The sequence below is a fragment of the Globicephala melas genome, chromosome 2 (assembly GCF_963455315.2).
Source record: "Globicephala melas chromosome 2, mGloMel1.2, whole genome shotgun sequence".
Taxonomy (NCBI): Eukaryota; Metazoa; Chordata; class Mammalia; order Artiodactyla; family Delphinidae; genus Globicephala; species Globicephala melas.
Window position 1 is genome coordinate 162801407 of NC_083315.2, and position 19694 is coordinate 162821100.

The window sequence follows — 19694 nt, forward strand, 5'->3', positions numbered from 1 at the left end:
GAAACAAAAACAAAAAACCCACAACCACCTAGAAAGCAACATTGTACTGACTCTCTTTCTCGCGATCTCTCTCACAGCTGAAATTACTTTAGCAAGATAATGGCTTCTTTTTGTTTGCAAGGTCTTTCTTGTCTTTCCTTCTAAAGGTTAAAAACAGAAAACAGATGAAAATCCTGAGTATGAATCCTAAAAAGGGTTTCTACTCCCTCGCCATGGGGTGATACATACAAAGGGCCATGGGATCTAGAAACTGCCTAGAGGTGCTTTTCAGCTGCATGCATTCTTTTTTTAGCTGAACCAACCAAGACGTAGCCATGTGCTCTTTTACAGAATTGGTCGTTGTCGTAACTGGTCGTTGTCCCGTGAAGCAGGTTTATTCTGTTGTGCATAGCAGACCTGTTCCTAATCGCTTCTATTATTATTTCAGTTTAGGTAGGGGTGAGGTCCTGAGTAAAGAGAAGAGAAGAGCCACGTCTATTTCAGCCTCTACTTCAGAAATTAACTTGGTTTCCAAGAAGATGTCTATTCTATTAGCTTCACTCCCTTGGGGCACGCCCGGAAGAGCAGCATCTCCTTTCCACTCCTTCAAATGCTCCTCTGCCCTAGAATTATAACCCACTTTGTGCTGCTGCCCACTCCACTGGACGCCACTGTGCCAGAGGCGCCCCCAAGAGCCCCACTCAGGAGCCCCTGGCTGGGCTCACGTTGGGTTAGCCAACTAATCCGGCCTGGAAGTAATGAAACTCACCTAAAAATCTCTGCTAATCTTTCTTAGCCCTGGACCTAGGGATATTAACTGCAGTGTGGGGGTGGGGGAGAGGGGCATCAGAGGCTCTGGGCTACTTAACCTTAGTGGTTATGCAAATTAGAGAGCCAACCAGACAAGCAGACTCCAATGCTGTGGGGAGGGGGATAGGGACAGTGCTGATGGATGGCAGCCCTGGCTCCTTGGCATGCCTATGAGACATATTACCTTATGCTAGAGATGGCAAAACACATGTCAGCATGCTTAAAGTCTTCTTTTTCATCCTTTCTGAAATTGCCAATGAAACCAGAAGTTATCATTTTCTGTTATCTCAGGAAGGTGTTATTTTAAAAATAAGTTGCCATTGATTTCACTTTCCGAAACTCCTTTGAGATATTATTATCATTTTATTTACATTCAGAGAAAACTTTTTAAAATTTATGCCCTCAGGACCAAAGATTTTTAGAGCCAGAAATAGAGGATTTGGGATTGTAAAGCAGTATGTTGTTTTTCTGCACCTGGCGCCCCTTCCTCCTTTTTGTTGTAATGAATCCCTAACTTTCTTCTGGAAAACCTTACCTCCCTCATACCCCGACTCTCAATCCCTGAGGCAGTTTTCAGGCCTTCCTTGCTCATAAATCTCAGTTCCGTTTTGGGAACAATGGACAAAGTATTGGCTTTTACAATCTTCCCTTCCAGCTAGAGGTGATCATGAGACACAATTCTGGCCAATGAGATCTAAATGGAAGTTTATGGGGGGCTTCTGGGAAGGCTTTTGCGTTTCTTGATAAAATGGGACAGATACACCGGAAGACCCCTTCCCCCTTCTTCCCTTGAATGCAAGCGTGAGCTGCAGCATTCCATCTATTGAGAAAGGCCAATAGAATTCTAACAGAAAGGTTCATTGACCCTTGATTTAATTTAATGCTGGTGACTGCTTACCTCTAGATATATTGTTGTATGAGAAAAATAAGCTCATGCTTGTTTAACTCACTGTTAGCCAGGCCTTCTGTTCCTTATACATGAGTTCATTTCTTACTGATACACTTGAAATTAAACTAACAGGAAACCAGCTGATAAGAACCGCATTCCCAGAAGGGCAATTCACCCCAAGGTCCCTCTCTCCTATATTTCCGGAAGGCATCAAAGAGAACAAAACCCAGGGCAGCCACTAGTCAAAGAACTCATCCCACTGCCAGAGCAGGGAGATTTGCTATCCCCCTCCAACAGGATATGGTAAATGCCATGGACTAATAACCATTTTTTTTTTTGCTTCCCTTTTTCAAGTGAATGTTTTAATAGCAGGTAATCCCATTTTTTTATCCACTGGTGTCTATTGGGCATGTTGGCGGATGGCTACATATGTCATTTACCCAAAGGCTGCAGGCTATGAAGAGCCATACATCACCAAGAAAGCCTGGAATTGCCGTGGATGCAGTAACTAGACAAGACTTTGCGTTGTCCCTCTTTGGAGAATGAGATGACTGAGTTTAGTGCTGCACATGGAGGAACTGCACCATGCTGGGCAGGGCACATTTGAAGCTCGGTTTATAAGTGCATTGGTGTGTGAGAGATGAGCAGCCAAGGGGTAGACTGTAGTTGGTATCTAGTATTTTTGCATTTTCAGAGTACCTTGCCTTCCTCTGATATTAGTCCCCAGACTTTTCTTTAGAGAACCACCCCTGCACTCAGCCAAACACATTTTGGTGGGGCTGGCGTAAATAAAGGCAACAAAGAAGAAAAGAAAAGAACAAGAGATAGATTTATCGTTGATGATCACCCCTCCTGGATCCATTTGTCCTTGACTAACCATGAACTTTTCAGTAATATGATACAATAAATTCCTTTTTTGTTGTTGTTTAAGATAATTTGAATAACATTTTTGTCATTTGTAGCAGAAAGAACCCTAATTAGAGAATTATCTAGCTTCATGGTTTTATTTTATAGATGGAGAATATAAACCTTATGGAAGGTACTTGCCCAAGATCGCATAGCTATTTAAGGGCAGAGGTAGGAAGACAATTCGTGTCTCCTGACTCCTGGACCATGAAGCTCTTTTCTTTCTACCAATTAGCAAGTGGACCAGACTATAGGAGTTCACAGGAGGAAGAGACAGTTTCCAATTGCGATGAGCAGGAAATACCTCACAGAGGAAGTTTTAGATTAGTGGGAAGAAGGTGAAGGATGTTCTAGAGAGAGGGGAAGTGTATGGAGAGGAAAAAGTCAAAAGTACATTTAGGGAGAAGCAAATCCTGGTTTTCTTAGAGCAGAGTTTGTGTAGCGGAGTAGTTTATTCATGTCAAGTGAAAAATATTAAGAGAGAACAAAAAGAGGAACGAAAGCATGAGGAAGGAAAAAAGAAATAGTTAAAGATCCAGGAGAGAAATAAAAGAATTAAATTATATTTAAGCACCCAGTATGTGTTCCAGTCACTAAAATAAGTATTTCACATTCAGTATTTAATTCTCACAAAACTAAATGGAGTATTCTATTCCCATTTTACTAAGGGGGAGATGTTACGTGACTTGCCAAAGATCACACCATAGAAGCCCGGGTGGGAAGGCCAGCGTTCCAAGCCAGGTTCTCCTGCTTACAAAGCCCTTCTCCTATCATTGGGGCTATTAGCCACAGAGCTCATAGAGAGTGAAGTGACTTTCGGTCAATTCTGCAAGCATGGAAACACTTTCAACAGATGTAGCCTGGGGTTGGTGATTCAAATCAACTTGATTCACCAGATTTGCCCTCTTTAGAAACCAGCAAAGCCATTGTTTTTAGTTTCAGGACCATCCAAAATTTACTGTTGTAACACAGTAGAAACTCTCTCTTTGCCTATGGAAACATGCTTTTACCTTCCAAGCAGAAGATATGTAGGCCGATAAGCACCTAAAGGGCTTTCCTATAACAGGACTGCAGTTGTGTCTCAGAATGTCAAAAACTGTTTTTTCCATTCACAGTTCTCCTGAGACAACTCCTATTAGTTGGGCCATTGCATTTTCTTGGGGTTACAAAGGATCTGTGCTCTTCTCTCCTTACTTGTGGAGGATTGCTGTAGACTAAATGTTTCTATCTCCCACAACATTCATTTTTTGAAACCTAATCCTCAATGTGATGACATTTGCAGGTGGGGCCTCTGGGAGATCATCAGGTCAGGAGGGTGGAGCGCTCATAATGGGATTAGTGTCCTTATAAAAGAGATCCCAGACATCTCTCTTGCTCTTTCTGCCGTAAGAGGACACATGGATAAGACAGCTGTGTGTGAGCCAGGAAACAGGTTCTCACCAGACACCAAATCTGCCAGCACCTTGATCTTGGACTTCCCAGGCTCCAGATCTATGAGAAATAAGTTCCTTTTTTTTATGAGCCACCCAGGCTCTTACGGAAGCTCTTACGGTCTTCTCTTACAGAAGCTCGAATGGACCAAGACAGGTATTAAAGCTGGACACATATTCTTGACATCTCTTCCATTGAGATGTGGGGCTGTGTCCTTTCCCCATGAACCTGATCAAGGCTCTTGACTGCCTTGACCAATAGCAGCAGAATAAGGGATGCTGTGCCAGTTTCCAGGCCTGAAGGGATGGCATCTTCCACTTTCTGTCTCTGGGAACATGTGCTTTTGGAGTCCTGAGTCTGACTCTTCTGCTGGAGAGACCATGTGAGAGGCCCTGAGACCACAAGGTCAGAGAGAGGAATCCACCTGTGCCTGCCCAGGCCCCAGACTTCCTGGATCCTCCAGGCCAAACCATGCCCCTGCTCAATACCATGTGGAGCAGAATCGCCCACCCAAGTACCCTTATAGATCATGAACACAATAAAGTGATTGCTATTTTAAGTCACTGTGTTTGGGGATTTTGTTACATAGCAATTGACAACCAGAACAGAGCATCACCAGACAACAAAGGATTTTGTGGAGAGAGGAACGGAGAGGGGACCTCTGAGGAGTGTCTTCATTTGAGAGGAGGATGTCAACGTCATTCCATTCCTCCTTGAAATAGTCACAGAACCAAAGACTGCAAGAAAGGTGTAATTAGAGGCCTCTCCACCTCCCACCCTCACAGCCAGCAATGCAGAGTAATTTGGAGAGGAGGAGGCCTAACAGCAGGTGTCCTGGAAATGAGCAGCGTCAGCACGTGGGTTGTGGGTTGAATGAATTTCTTTTGTCATTTTGAAAAGGCCTTCCCCCTGATGCTGAAAGAGAGGCTGGATGGAACACCACCCTGAGGCTTCTGCCTTCTTGTGAGCTGAGCTGGGGCAGTACCTTTATTGTCCCATCTGAAAAACAGGATGCGCTTCCTTCAGGCCCTACAGCCTGCCGCAGGGATGCTTAGGGGATGGCAAGAGAAGGCGCTGGATGGGGCCAGACTAAGCTTGGCATTCACAAGGAGACAAATCCTCTGCCCCGAGAGGATGTGGATTTTGACATATAAAGTGCTTTGGAATCCTGGGCAAAGATGAGAAACAAATATTCTTCCTACAAGATGGTCAAAAATGCATAAATATTCATTCCTTCCTTCCATAGATATGTACTGAGTCCGTTCAGGGATTTATTAGCTCCCAGGCAATTATGGTTTTTTTTTTTTTTTGAAGGATTCCTTATACAGCTACAGATACAAGCTGAAATAAATTTAGATGAAATCATAGGATACCTGGGATTTGCTTCAAATAATCCTGGGGTAGGGGACTATAGACGCTATAAGATTTTCAGTGAATGGACTAATTATTATAGCTAGAAGTTGGATAAGTGGGCCTTCAGTAAACTCTACTTTTGTATGTGTTTGCAAGTTTCCATATTAAAATTAACATCAAAGCTTCTGAGCAAGGTGTGCATGATTCATATGTGTTACCTGGAAGGGCCAGGGGACTTAAGTGATGACCAAAGTGGCTTCTATCCCCTCATCCCTCTGAAGATCTCCCTGTGTCTCCTCCTTGGCCCCTCCAACCTATTTTCTATGGGAAGCCCCAGTGGAATCTTCAAAAGACACATCGAATTATATCCCCACTCTTCTTTTAGGAAAAGCCAAGGTCCTCAGCTTATCACTCTCCCTCCTGCCTCAGGACCCTTGTTCATACCGTTTCCTCTTTAGGAATGCTCACCTGCCTTCCTTCACTCACTTCACTCAATTAACTCCCTCTTCTTCCATTTATCATTTCAGAGGTCACTTTCTCCATGTGGTAGGCAAAATAATGCCTCCCGCCAGCCCTGCCCACCAAATATATCCATGTCCTAACCTCCTGAACCGGTGACTATATTAACTTGCGTGAAAAAAGTAACTTCACAGATGTGATGGGGTTAAGGATCTTGACATGGGGAGATTACCCTAGATTATCTGAGTGGGCCCAATGTAATCACAAGGGTCCTTATAAGATCCAGCCAGTTGATAGACATGCTAGATCTCCTATTTCCCAAGGCAGGGTTATTCCCCACTGCCACTCTTTAGGCTTCCTTGTTGGTTTACAAAAGTGAACTCAGGTGAAATAGGCTTCAGATGTGGCCGGATCCAGGAATTCAAGTGATATTCCAACTCTCTATCACTATGTACATTGATTCTGCTCTCTTTCCTTCTCTTTGCATTGGCCTCATCCTCTTCTGCCTTGGATAGGAGCTCTTCCCAGAGCAGGAGAAGTAGCTTACAGTTTAGGATCAAAACTACAAGGAAAGATCTTCACTGTAAGATCCAAATGGATGAGATCTGGAAAAGGAGCAGCACGTGCAAGAGCACAATGTGTTAGAAAATGGCAAGAACTCAGTGTGGCTGCAGAGTAAGAGTCTGGGGAGATGAGACCGAATATGAACTCAGAAAGAGGGTTTGAGGCCACGGGGTGAAGGACCTACAGAAATTTGGGCTTTAGCAAACGCTGAAGTCACTAAAACCTTTCTTCCCAAGTAGGGGAGACATGATTGGACTTGCATTTTAGAAAGATTAATCAGGCCCCAGTGTGGAAACTGGATTGGAGGTGGAGTGAGCCTGGAGTCAGGGAGAGCAGTTGGGGGGCCATTGTACAGGTCTAGGCCTGAAATGGTAACAATGTTTGACCAAAGCATTGATGATGGAGGGGAAGAGGCCCCCAGATGTATGGGGGCCTGTTAAGGTGTACAGTCAAGGGGCTCGGTGGCTGATTTCAAATGAGGTTTCTGACTGAGCAACAGGGGATGGGGGTTCCGTTAATGGAGGCTCAGGAGCTGACTCTCCAGTGACCCTTTGCTTCTCTCAACTAATGGGGCGCCTCCGTCCCACAAAGCGAGTATCATTCCTTTCTCATCTTTGTAGAACTTCTGCGTTAGCCAGGGCAGAATCACATACAGATTTGCTGTGTAGAATTTGCTTAATAAACGAGGGGACACAGCATCCTCATTTGCTAAATGGCAGAACAAATGCACTGGGATGAAATGGCTGGAATAAATTTGGAACTGCTGCTCGGACCAACAGGCTGGTGTGGTCTGTGGTCTGGCCCTGCCCCGTCGCTGGCTTCACTGGCTACTTCCAGCCCCATCAGTCTCTTACTCTTCTTCAACCACCAAATTCATTCCCTCCTCAGAAGCTTTAAAATAAGAATTCCCTCTGCCAGGTGCATCCTTCTCTTAACATTTTCAAATAGTTTGCCCCTTCACTTAGTTAAGTTCTTCAGAGAGGTCTTCCTGACTGCTCTAAAATTGCTCTGTTGGGCTGCACGCTGCAGGCCTACAAGGCCTGTGTTTGCTCAGCTTCAAGACCAAAGAAAGAGCCCAGAGTCAGCAACAGAGACATCAGTGGATTAATGGATGGCGGAGCTTACGCATCTGAAGCAAGGTCCTGGAGCAACACCCCACCATGTGTGGCGGAGGGATAGCAGGCAGGACATGGTGGCAGTCTTCACTCCCAAGGGGAAGGAGAGATTGATTGCCGCTTATAGGAGGAACTGAAGTCAGGTTGGCTCATTAGTTACCAGAGAAACCAGCAGAGGGGCACGCCCCTCACCACCCCTTTGATAAGCTTTCACTAGCTGGGGCCTGGGGCAAGTATGTAGGAAGGTCAGTCATGTGTGTAGGGTGTAGGTGAAGAGGGCACTGGTCCGGGAGGGGATGTACAGAGAGCAAGAGAACAGCCATCTCAAGTGGCCTGACAATACAGGCCTTAAATTCCCCAGAGCTCTATCCTCTTATTTTATAAAGTATAAATATTATAAAATTAATATTATATCTTATATTAATATAATAATATATAATATAAAATAGCATATTAATATCATAGAATGTTATATATTATATTGTATGCTATATATTAATATAATCTATATATTATATAGACTATGTTAATATATCATATATGTTAATAATTGTATCTTCTGTTGATATAATACTAATATCTTATGTCTCTCTCGCTAGTTTATGAGACTCATGAGAGCAAGGATCTCGCAGCTCTTGTTCCCTGCTGTATTTCCAGGGCTGGAACAGAACCTGGTGCACAGAAGGAACACAATAAAATCGTTGACTGACAAGTGAGAGGGAGATTGACCTCTGAGAGATAGCGGTCTCTAAGATTCCTTCCAAGAGTCTTTTTATTTTATTTTATTATTTTTTTTGCAGTACGCGCGCCTCTCACTGCTGTGGCCTCTCCCGTTGCGGAGCACCGGCTCTGGACGCGCAGGCTCAGCGGCCATGGCCCACGGGCCCAGCTGCTCTGCGGCATGTGGGATCCTTCCAGACTGGGGCACGAACCCGTGTCCTCTGCATCGGCGGGTGGACTCTCAACCACTGGGCCACCAGGGAAGCCCAAGTCTTTTTATTTTTTTCACTCTCCCCACAATGCTTTGCACCCAGGAGGTCTTCATATATTTGTAAAGTTGAATGATGGCTAAATTCTGGGTATTAAAAAATTTTAATGAAATTTATGAGTTTGCTTTAGCTCCCTGCAAGGCTGTTGCTGTTTCTTTTTATTCTCAAACAGCACATTTCCTCTTGGCTCTGCAGGAAATGCCTTAAGAATTTATCAGAGAGCCTGGCTGAACTGCCTTGCATTCTCTGCCTGTGTAACTGGACCTGGGAGCCCATGGGTGGGCGCTGAGGATAGGAGGGGAGGGGAAGGCAGGTTGTCTGCCTGGGCTTAGCAGGGGTGGCTGGCTATCCGTCCAGGTCTCCAACAGCTGGAGCCTAGTGTTTGTCTTAAAATTCATGCCTGTGTCAACACTGCTGCCATGCTTCTCAGACTCTCATTACCATTTTCATTATCTTCCCTGCTTTACATAAACACTTGACCTTTTCTGACCTATCTCGATCTATAAATCCACCCTGAGTGTCTTAGACTGGCTTATCACTCCAGCTGATGCCCAGGTTTGTCAAACTTTAACAAGAGCTTGGCAGCAACCCCTAGAACGATTTCCCTGTTAAACAGATCTTTTCTGAAGTCATGGCACCAAGAGATCACAATGTGGACTTTGGAGGCAGCCAGACTTGAGTGGGGATCCTAACTCCTTGACTTCCTAAGTGTGTGATTTGGCCAAATGCAGTCCTCTTCTCATTCCGGTTCTTGTCAAAATGTAACATGTAAAAACATGATTCTTATGCAAGTACATAGTGAACTCATGTAAAAGATTTCTTTAACTCATTGTGACAGTTAATTTGACTGGATCATGGGATACCCAGATATTTGTTAAATATTATTTCTGGGTGTGTCTGTGAGGGTGTTTCCAAAACAGACTAGCAGACTGATTTGTTTATTTATTTATTTATTTTGGCTGTGCCAGGTCTTAGTTGTGGCATGTGGGATCTTTTAGTTGCAGCATGCGGACTTAGTTGCAGCATGTGGACTTCTTAGTTGTGCATGCTGGCTTCTTAGTTGCGGCTGTGAACTCTTAGTTGCAGTATGCATGTGGGATCTAGTTCCCTAACCAGGGATCGAACCCAGGCCTCCTGCATTGGGAGTGCAGAGTCTTACCCACTGGACCACCAGAAAAGTCCCTAGACTAGCATTTGAATTGGCTGATCAGCGGTCCCCAACCTTTTTGGCACGAGGGACCGGTTTCGTAGAAGACAATTTTTCCATGGACCAGACGGGGTTGGGGGGGATGGTTCAGGTGGCAATGCGAGCGATGGGGAGCGATGGGGGGTGATGGGGAGCGATGGGGAGTGATGGGGAGCGATGGGGGCGATGGGGAGCGATGGGGGGTGATGGGGATCGATGGGGAGTGATGGGGAGCGATAGGGGTGATGGGGGGCATTGGGGAGCGGCAGATGAAGCTTGGTTCCCTCACCCGCACGCCGCTCACCTCCTGTTGTGCGGCTGGCTCCCTAACAGGCCGTGGACCAGTACCGGTCAGCGGCCCGGGGGTTGGGGACCCCTGCGGTAGATTGAATAAAGAAGATGGCCTTTCGCAAAGTGGCTGGGCTTCTTGCAATCCACTGAGGGCTTGAATAGAACAAAAGTTGGAGGAAGAGAGGATTCAGTCTCTCTCTCTACCTGACTAGTTGAGTTGGGACAGTGATCTTTTCTTGCCCTTGGCACTCTGGTTCTCAGGGCTTCAGACTAGGACTGGAATCTACACCATTGACTCTCCAACCTCTTAGGCCTTCAAACTACATCATCAGCTTTCTTGAGTCTCAAGCCTGAAGATGACAGGGTGTTGGACTTCTCAGCCTCTAAAGTCATGTGAGCCAATTTTTTATAATAAATCTCATTCTCTCTCTCTCTATGTGTATATATTCCATGGGCTCTGTTTTTCTGGAGAACCCTGGTTAATACATTCATTAAGAGGGGAACCTACAGGATGGTAAAGTTGGTTCAAAGAGCATTCAAAAACAGTTACTTATTCAAGATATTTAGAAACAGATATTTAGTCTGACAGGGAAAGAATGCTGAAATAAAACTGCTATATTAGATATAAAACTACTGAATGTTCTACCGGGCAACAAATCTGCAATCTTTGGGGCTATGTTTTTCTTAGGACAGAAATAACTTACATCTCTACTGAACAAAATTATTTTCAGCTTATCAATCTTTTCTCAAGCTAAGATAGAACTTTGCACAGTCTAGGCCTTGATTAATAGCACATGAAACAAAGATATTTTTCTAGAGAATTAGTAATCCTTGGGAGTATCTGTTAGACAATGCCCCAATATGATATTAAAGGATATGCAACATTCTTTGCCTTTTTCCAAATTTTGAATAATTTTTCTTAACAGTTTTCTCATATAAAATAGGGTACTGCAAGACAAATTGCAGAGTATAGAGGAGATAATATATCAAGCCACAGATTAAAGAAGGGCCCTTCTTTCTTAGTCAACTAAACTGATAGTTCACCAAGCTATTGTCAGTCATTAATTTGTTTTCATGTATCAACATTGAGCAGAGAGGTCTCCTTCCTCCAACCTTCAAGGCTCTGAAGACCCCAACCTCCCCTCTTTGTTTGTCCAGCCCTAAGGGTTGGGAGCTGCTCCCTGCTATTATTGTCTCAGAGTTACCTCAGTGTTCTCTTTTAGCTTTATCCTTCCTTCAACATTTGTTTAATTCACTATATTATATTCTCTGTTGAAATAATGAATATTTTTTTTTGTGTTTTTGACTTGACCCTTACTGTTACGGGTGGAGAAGGGGTCCATATTTCCTCAACTTCCTGGTGATCAGGAAGTGTCTGAATAAAAACATAATATAATTCCTAAAATTACATTAATTATTAAGTTCAAAACTGTTACTAGTACTACAAAACATTTGCTGAATTTTTCCCACAAACAACACGCTCTCACAATACTTTGCATACATTATCTCATTTAATGCTCAGAGCAATCTTACAAGATATTTTAATACTCTGATCTTCACTTTAAAGATGGAGAAACTGAAGTCCAGAGAGGCTAAGTATCTCCCCCAAGATCCCAGTAGCAAATGTGGGTCGGGCATTCAAACCCAGGCTGTTGTCATTCACTCTCCTTCGTAAATTGTTAACACATGAGTCATGGGTCCTATTTGTGTTGTGACAGTGTAAAAAGGGCCGGCTTTTCACTAAGATGAAAAATAAAGAAAAACCTAAACATGGCAAGAGCTTTCAACAAAAATCATTGGGGACCCAGGGATAGAAGACACATGTCCTTGCATGGAGGGATTGTTCAGGACCACGGACAGTGGCTGTGGTGCTCCTTAGACTTAGGCCCCCAAGACAATGCAAAATATGGTATTGTTTCTTACTACACAGACTGTCCTGTATCACTCTGCAGGTTGTGCTCTGCATAGGGGTGTCTCCCTAAGGGGGTGAGGGTGGGTTCTGATTGCCAAGCTGTGCAACCCAGTGCAGGGATGTGACTCCCCTGAAGAAGGAGCACCTTTTAAACGTTCTTTCATAGAAGCCCTATGGGTTATTAGTGGCCCTGTTACTGCAGGTCATGGTCAAAAGTTTGGAAACAATTCTAAGGTTCAGAAGCTGTGAGCCAGAGTAAGACCCAGGCAAGATGAATTTGGGTGAGGAAAGGAGGGAGTGATAATATGGGGAATATGGAAGGCAAATTTCAGAGAAAGTCTTGGAAAGCATGAGGGTGTTCAGTGCTTGAGGAGAAAGGAGGATAAAGAAGAGAGGAGGCTGCTTAGTGGAAGCAAATTTCTCAGATCTGATGATTTTCCCTAAGTCTGGCCCTAACCTTAGAGTTGAGACAGCAAAGGGCGACAAGGATTTGCAATCAGAGACGTGAGTTAAATTCCTGGCTCCACAATTGCTAGACTTTGAACTTGAAGACAGAAGTTGCATTTAATTCATCTTTGTGTCCTTAGCTCTGAGCACCATATGCAAGGAGATTGCATATTGAGCTGAACTATGTACAGATTCTATTCAATCTTGGGCCAGTCCCTCCAGAAATGTCTGAGACTGTTTCCTTACGTGCAAAATAGGGTCCTGTTTTCTTGAAAGAGTTATTGTGAGGGTCAGATGAAATAATCAAGTTGTTTGTTGTATAGTTTTAATGATGCAAATTGACTGGTCTCTGTTTTAATCTATGCAGAGTAGAATATACTATAGAATCCAGAGGAAAGTGTTTTGGGAAATGGTAACAGATTTAAAAAACAGATTTCATACAAATGCTGTATGACAAACCAGAATTCTATAAGAAAAGAGGATTCATGAGGTATTTTTATAATTAAAATGGTATAAACATTCCACTTTAGAGACACTTTGTTCACCTTAGTAAATGCAACCTTTACATCTCCAGAGGGAAAGTTGTCTCCTCCTAAATGTTTGATTTGTTTAAAAATCACTAGTTGAGGGCTGCCCTGGTGGCGCAGTGGTTGAGAGTCCACCTGCCGATGCAGGGGACACGGGTTCATGCCCCGGTCCGGGAAGATCCCACATGCCGCGGAGCGGCTGGGCCCGTGAGCCATGGCCGCTGAGCCTGCGCGTCTGGAGCCTGTGCTCCGCAACGGGAGAGGCCGCAACCGTGAGAGGCCCGCGTATCGAAAAAAAAACAAAAAGCACTTGTTGACACTTCCTTAAATCCAGCATTCAAAACAAACCCACCAGGCAAACTCCGCCAGGTGCTGCAAACCCCTTGATCTCCAAATTCAAGCCAAGATATTAACAAGATGCAGAAATTATTTCAAAACTATGTATTAATGGTGAGACTATGGCAGATGATAAGGAAATAAAAAGGGAGAGAGGGAAATGGACAGAGTCAAGAAAAAGATCAAAAGCGTCCCAAACGCAAGCAAATTTAGGAGATCTTCCATATCAGTACACCTGCTGTTTAAGACTAAAATATCCACTTTGAGGCTTTAAATAGATGAGCGCCAAAGTGACGCAACTGATGTCACTCTGGAAAACATTGATCCATTAGGGTGATATTTTTCTAAACGTTTTTTCCAAAGATGTAAATGTTATTTGTTTCAAATGAGGAAAGGAACAACACCGGTCTCATTCACACTTCCCCAGCTATTCTTTTTTTTTTTTTTTAATCTTTATTGGAGTATACTTGCTTTACAATGGTGTGTTAGTTTCTGCTCTATAACAAAGTAAATCAGCTTTACATATACATATGTCCCCATATCTCTTCCCTCTTGCATCTCCCTCCCTGCCACCCTCCCTATCCCACCCCTCTAGGTGGTCACAAAGCACCAAGCTGATCTCCCTGTGCTATGTGGCTGCTTCCCACTAGCTATCTGTTTTACATTTGGTAGTGTATATATGTCCATGCCACTCTCTCACTTTGTCCCAGCTTACCCTTCCCCCTCCCCGTGTCCTCATGTCCATTCTGTACGTCTGCATCTTTATTCCTATACTGTCCCTATGTTCTTCAGAACCCTTTTTTTTTTTTTAGAATCCATATATATGTGTTAGCATATGGTATTTGTTTTTCTCTTTCTGACGTACTTCACTCTGTATGGCAGTCTCTAGGTCCATCCACCTCACTACAAATAACTCAGTTTTGTTTCTTTTTATGGCTGAGTAATATTCCATTGTATATATGTACCACAACTTCTTTATCCATTCATCTGTCAATGGGCATTTAGGTTGCTTCCATGACCTGGCTATTGTAAATAGTGCTGCAGTGAACATTGAGGTGCATGTGTCTTTTTGAATTATGGTTTTCTCTGGATATATACCCAGTAATGGGATTGCTGGATCATATGGTAATTCTATTTTTAGTTTTTTAAGGAACCTCCATACTGTTCTCCATAGTGGCTGAATCAATTTACATTCCCACCAACAGTGTAGGAGGGTTCCCTTTTCTCCACACCTTCTCCAGCATTTATTCTTTGTAGATTTTTTGATGATGGCCATTCTAACTGGTGTGAGATGATATCTCATTGTAGTTTTGATTTGCATTTCTCTAATGATTAGTGATGTTGAGCATCCTTTCATGTGTTTGTTGGCAATCTGTATATCTGCTTTGGAGAAATGTTTATTTAGGTTTTCTGCCCATTTTTGGATTGGGTTGTTTGTTTTTTTGATATTGAGCTGCATGAGCTGCCTGTATATTTTGGAGATTAATCCTTTGTCAGTTGCTTCATTTGCAAATATTTTCTCCCATTCTGAGGGTTGTCTTTTCGTCTTGTTTATGGTTTCCTTTGCTGTGCAAAAGCTTTTAAGTTTCATTAGGTCCCATTTGTTTATTTTTGATTTTATTTCCATTTCTCTAGGAGGTGGGTCAAAAAGGATCTTGCTGTAATTTATGTCATAGAGTGTTCTGCCTAGGTTTTCCTCTTAAGAGTTTTATAGTGTCTGGCCTTATGCTTAGGACTTTAATCCATTTTGAGTTTATTTTTGTGTATGGTGTTAGGGAGTGTTCTAATTTCATTCTTTAACATGTAGCTGTCCAGTTTTCCCAGCACCACTTATTGAAGAGGCTGTCTTTTCTCCATTGTATATTCTTGCCTCTTTTATCAAAGATAAGGTGACCATATGTGCGTGGGTTTATCTCTGGACTTTCTATCCTGTTCCATTGATCTATATTTCTGTTTTTGTGCCAGTACCATACTGCCTTGATCACTGTAGCTTTGTAGTATAGTCTGAAGTCAGGGAGCCTGATTCCTACAGCTCCATTTTTCTTTCTCAAGATTGATTTGGCTATTCCAGGTCTTTTGAGTTTCCATACAAATTGTGAAATTTTTTGTTCTAGTTCTGTGAAACATGACATTGGTAGTTTGATAGGGATTGCATTGAATCTGTCGATTGCTTTGGGTAGAATAGCCATTTTCACAATGTTGATTCTTCCAATCAAAGAACATGGTATATCTCTCCATCTGTTTGTATCATCTTTAATTTCTTTTATCAGTGTCATAGTTTTCTGCATACAGGTCTTTTGTCTCCTTAGGTAGGTTTATTCCTAGGCATTTTATTCTTTTTGTTGCAATGGTAAATGGGAGTGTTTCCTTAATTTCTCTTTCAGATTTTTCATCATTAGTGTATAGGAATGCAAGAGATTCCTGTGCATTAATTTTGTATCCTGCAACCCTACTAAATTCATTGATTAGCTCCAATAGTTATCTGGTAGCATCTTTAGGATTCTGCATGTATAGTATCATGTCAACTGAAAACAGTGACAGCGCTACTTCTTCTTTTCCAATTTTGATTTATTTTATTTCTCTTTCTTCTCTGATTGCTGTGACTAAAACTTCCCAAACTATGTTGAATAATAATGGCGAGACTGGACAACCTTGTCTTGTTCCTGATCTTAGTGGAAATGGTTTCAGTTTTTCACCGTTGAGAATGATGTTGACTGTGGGTTTGTCATATATGGCCTTTATTATGTTGAGGTAAGTTCCCTCTATGCGTTCTTTCTGGAGGGTTTTTATCATAAATGGGTGTTGAAGTTTGTTGAAAGCTTTTTCTGCATCTATTGAGATTATCATATGGTTTTTATTATTCAATTTATTAATATGGTGTATCACACTGATTGATTTGCGTATATTGAAGAATCCTTGCATTCCTGGGATAAACCCCACTTGATCATGGTGTATGATCCTTTTAATGTGCTGTTAGATTCTGTTTGCTAGTGTTTTGTTGAGGATTTTTGCATCTATGTTCATCAGTGATATTGGCCTGTAGTTTTCTTTTTCTGTGACATCTTTGTCTGGTTTTGGTATCAGGGTGATGGTGGTCTCATACAATAAGTTTGGGAGTGTTCCTCCCTCTGCTATATTTTGGAAAAGTTTGAGAAGGATAGCTGTTACCTCTTCTCTAAATGTTTGATAGAATTCGCCTGTGAAGCCATCTCACCCTGGGCTTTTCTTTGTTGGAAGATTTTTAATCACAGTTTCAATTTCAGTGCTTGTGATTGGTCTGTTTATAGTTTCTATTTCTTCCTGGTTCAGTCTCGGAAGGTTGTGCTTTTCTAAGAATTTGTCCATTTCTTCCAAGTTATCCATTTTATTGGCATATATATAGTTGCTTGTAGTAATCTCTCATGATCCTTTATTATTTCTGCAATGTCAGTTGTTACTTCTCCTTTTTCCTTTCTAATTCTGTTGATTTGAATCTTCTCCCTTTTTTTCTTGATTAGTCTGGCTAAAGGTTTACCAATTTTGTTTATCTTCTCAAAGAAACTGCTTTTAGTTTTATTGATCTTTGCTATCATTGCCTTCATTTCTTTTTCACTTATTTCTGATCTGATCTTTATGATTTCTTTTCTTCTTCTAACTTTGGGGTTATTTTGTTCTTCTTTCTCTACTTGCTTTAGGTGTAAGGTTAGGTTGTTTATTTGAGATTTTTCTTGTTTTTTGAGGTAAGATTGTATTGCTATAAACTTCCCTCTTAAAACTGCTTTTGCTGCATCCCATAGGTTTTGGGTCATCGTGTTTACATTGTCATTTGTTTCTAGGTATTTTTGATTTCCTCTTTGAGTTCCTCAGTGTTCTGTTGGTTATTTAGTAGTGTATTGTTTAGCCTCCATGTGTTTGCATTTTTCACAGTTATTTTTTCCTGTAATTAATATCTATTCTCATAGCGTTGTGGTCAGAAAAGATACTTGTTATGATTTCATTTATCTTAAATTTACCAAGGCTTGATTTGTGACCCAAGATATGATCTATCCTGGAGAATGTTCCATGAGCACTTGAGAGGAGAGTGTATTCTGTTGTTTTTGGATGGAATATCCTATAAATATCAATTAAGTCCATCTTGTTAATGTATCATTTAAAGCTTGTGTTTCCTTATTTATTTTCATTTTGAATGATCTGTCCATTGGTGAAAGTGGGGTGTTAAAGTCCCCCACTATTATTGTGTTACTCTCAACTTCCTCTTTTATGGCTGTTAACATTTGCCTTATGTATTGAGGTGTTCCTGTGTTGGGTGCATAAATATTTACAATTGTTATATCTTCTTGTTGGATTGATCCCTTGCTCATTATGTAGTGTTCTTTTGTCTCTTGTAATAGTCTTTATTTTAAAGTCTACTTTGTCTGATATGAGAATTGCTACTCTAGCTTTCTTTTGATTTCCATTTGCATGGAATATCTTTTTCCATCCCCTCACTTTCAGTCTGTATGTGTCCCTAGGTCTGAAGTGGTCTCTTGTAGACAGCATATATACAGATCTTGTTTTTGTATCCATTCAGCCAGTCTACATCTCTTGGTTGGAGCATGTAATCCATTTACATTTGAGGTAGTTATCGATATGTATGCTCCTATTACCATTTTCTTAATTGTTTTGAGTTTGTTATTGTAGGTCTTTTCCTTCTCTTGTGTTTCCTGCCTAGAGAAGTGCCTTTAGCATTTGTTGTACAGATGGTTTGATAGTGCTGACTTCTCTTAGTTTTTGTTTCTCTGTAAAGGTTTTAATTTCTCTGTCAAATCTGAATGAGATCTTTGCTCGGTAGAGTAATCTTGGTTGTAGATTTTTCCCTTTCATCATTTTAAATATGTCCTGCCACTCCCTTCTGGCTTGCAGAGTTTCTGCTGAAAGATCTGCTGTTAACCTTATGGGGATTCCCTTGTATGTTAATTTTTGCTTTTCACTTGCTGCTTTTAATATTTTTCCTTTGTATTTAATTTTTGATAGTTTGATTAATATGTGTCTTGGCGTGTTTCTCCTTGGATTTATCCTGTAAGGGACTCTCTGTGGTTCCTGGACTTGATTGACTATTTCCTTTCCCATATTAGGAAGTTTTCAACTATAATCTCTTCAAATATTTTCTCAGTTCCTTTCTTTTTCTCTTCTTCTTCTGGGACTGCTATAATTCGAATGTTGGACATTTAATGTTGTCTCAGTGGTCTCTGAGGCTCTCTTCAATTCTTTTTTCTTTATTCTGCTCTGCAGTAGTTATTTCCACTATTTTATCTTCCAGGTCACTTATCCATCTTATCCATTCTTCTGCCTCAGTTATTCTGCTATTGATCCTTTCTAGAGAATTTTTCATTTCATTTATTGTGTTGTTCATCATCGTTTGTTTGCTCTTTAGTTCTTCTAGGTCCTTGTTAAACGTTTCTTGTATTTTCTCCATTCTATTTCCAAGATTTTGGATCATATTTACTATCATTACTCTGAAATCTTTTTCAGGTAGACAGCCTATTTCCTCTTCATTTTTTTGGTCTGATGGGTTTTACCTTGCTCCTTCATCTGCTGTGTATTTCTCTGTCTTCTCATTTTGCTTAACTTACTGTGTTTGGGGTCTCCTTTTCACAAGGTGCAGGTTCGTAGTTCCCATTGTTTTTGCTGTCTGCCCCCAGTGGTAAAGTTGGTTCAGTGGGTTGTGTAGGCTTCCTAGTGAAGGGGGCTAGTGCCTGTGTTCTGGTGGATGAGGCTGGATCTTGTCTTTCTGGTGGGCAGGACCGAGTCCAGAGGTGTGTTTTGGGGTGTCTGTGAACTTATGATTTTAGGCAGCCTCTGTGCTAATGGTTGGGGTTGTGTTCCTGTCCTGCTGGTTGTTTGGCATAGGGTGTCCAGCACTGTAGCTTGCTGGTCGTTGAGTGGAGCTGGGTCTTAGCATTGAGATGGAGATCTCTGGGTGAGCTTTTGCCGTTTGATATTACATGGAGCTGGGAGCTCTCTGTGGACCAATATCCTGATATTGGCTCTCCCACCTCAGAGGCTCAGGTCTGACACCCGGCTGGAGCACAAAGACCCTGTCAGCCACATGGCTCAGAAGAAAAGGGAGAAAATAAATAAATAAATAAAATAAAGTTATTAAAATAAATAATAAAAAAAATTATTAAAAATAAAAAAATTAATATGTAATTTAAAAAACTAAAAAAAAAAAAAAGAAAGAAGAGAGCAAGCAAACCAAAAAACCAATCCAGCAATGGTAACAAGCACTAAAAACTATACTAAAAACAAACAAACAAAGAAAAATGGACAGACAACTCTAGGACAAATGGTAAAAGCAAAAATATACGGACAAAATCACACAAAGAAACATACACATACACACTCAGAAAAAGAGTAAAAGGGAAAAATATATATATATATAAAAGGAAAAGAACAACCAAATCAATAAACAAATCTACCAATGTTAATAAGCTGTAAATAGTAAACTAAGATAAACATAAAACCAGAAACAAATTAGATGC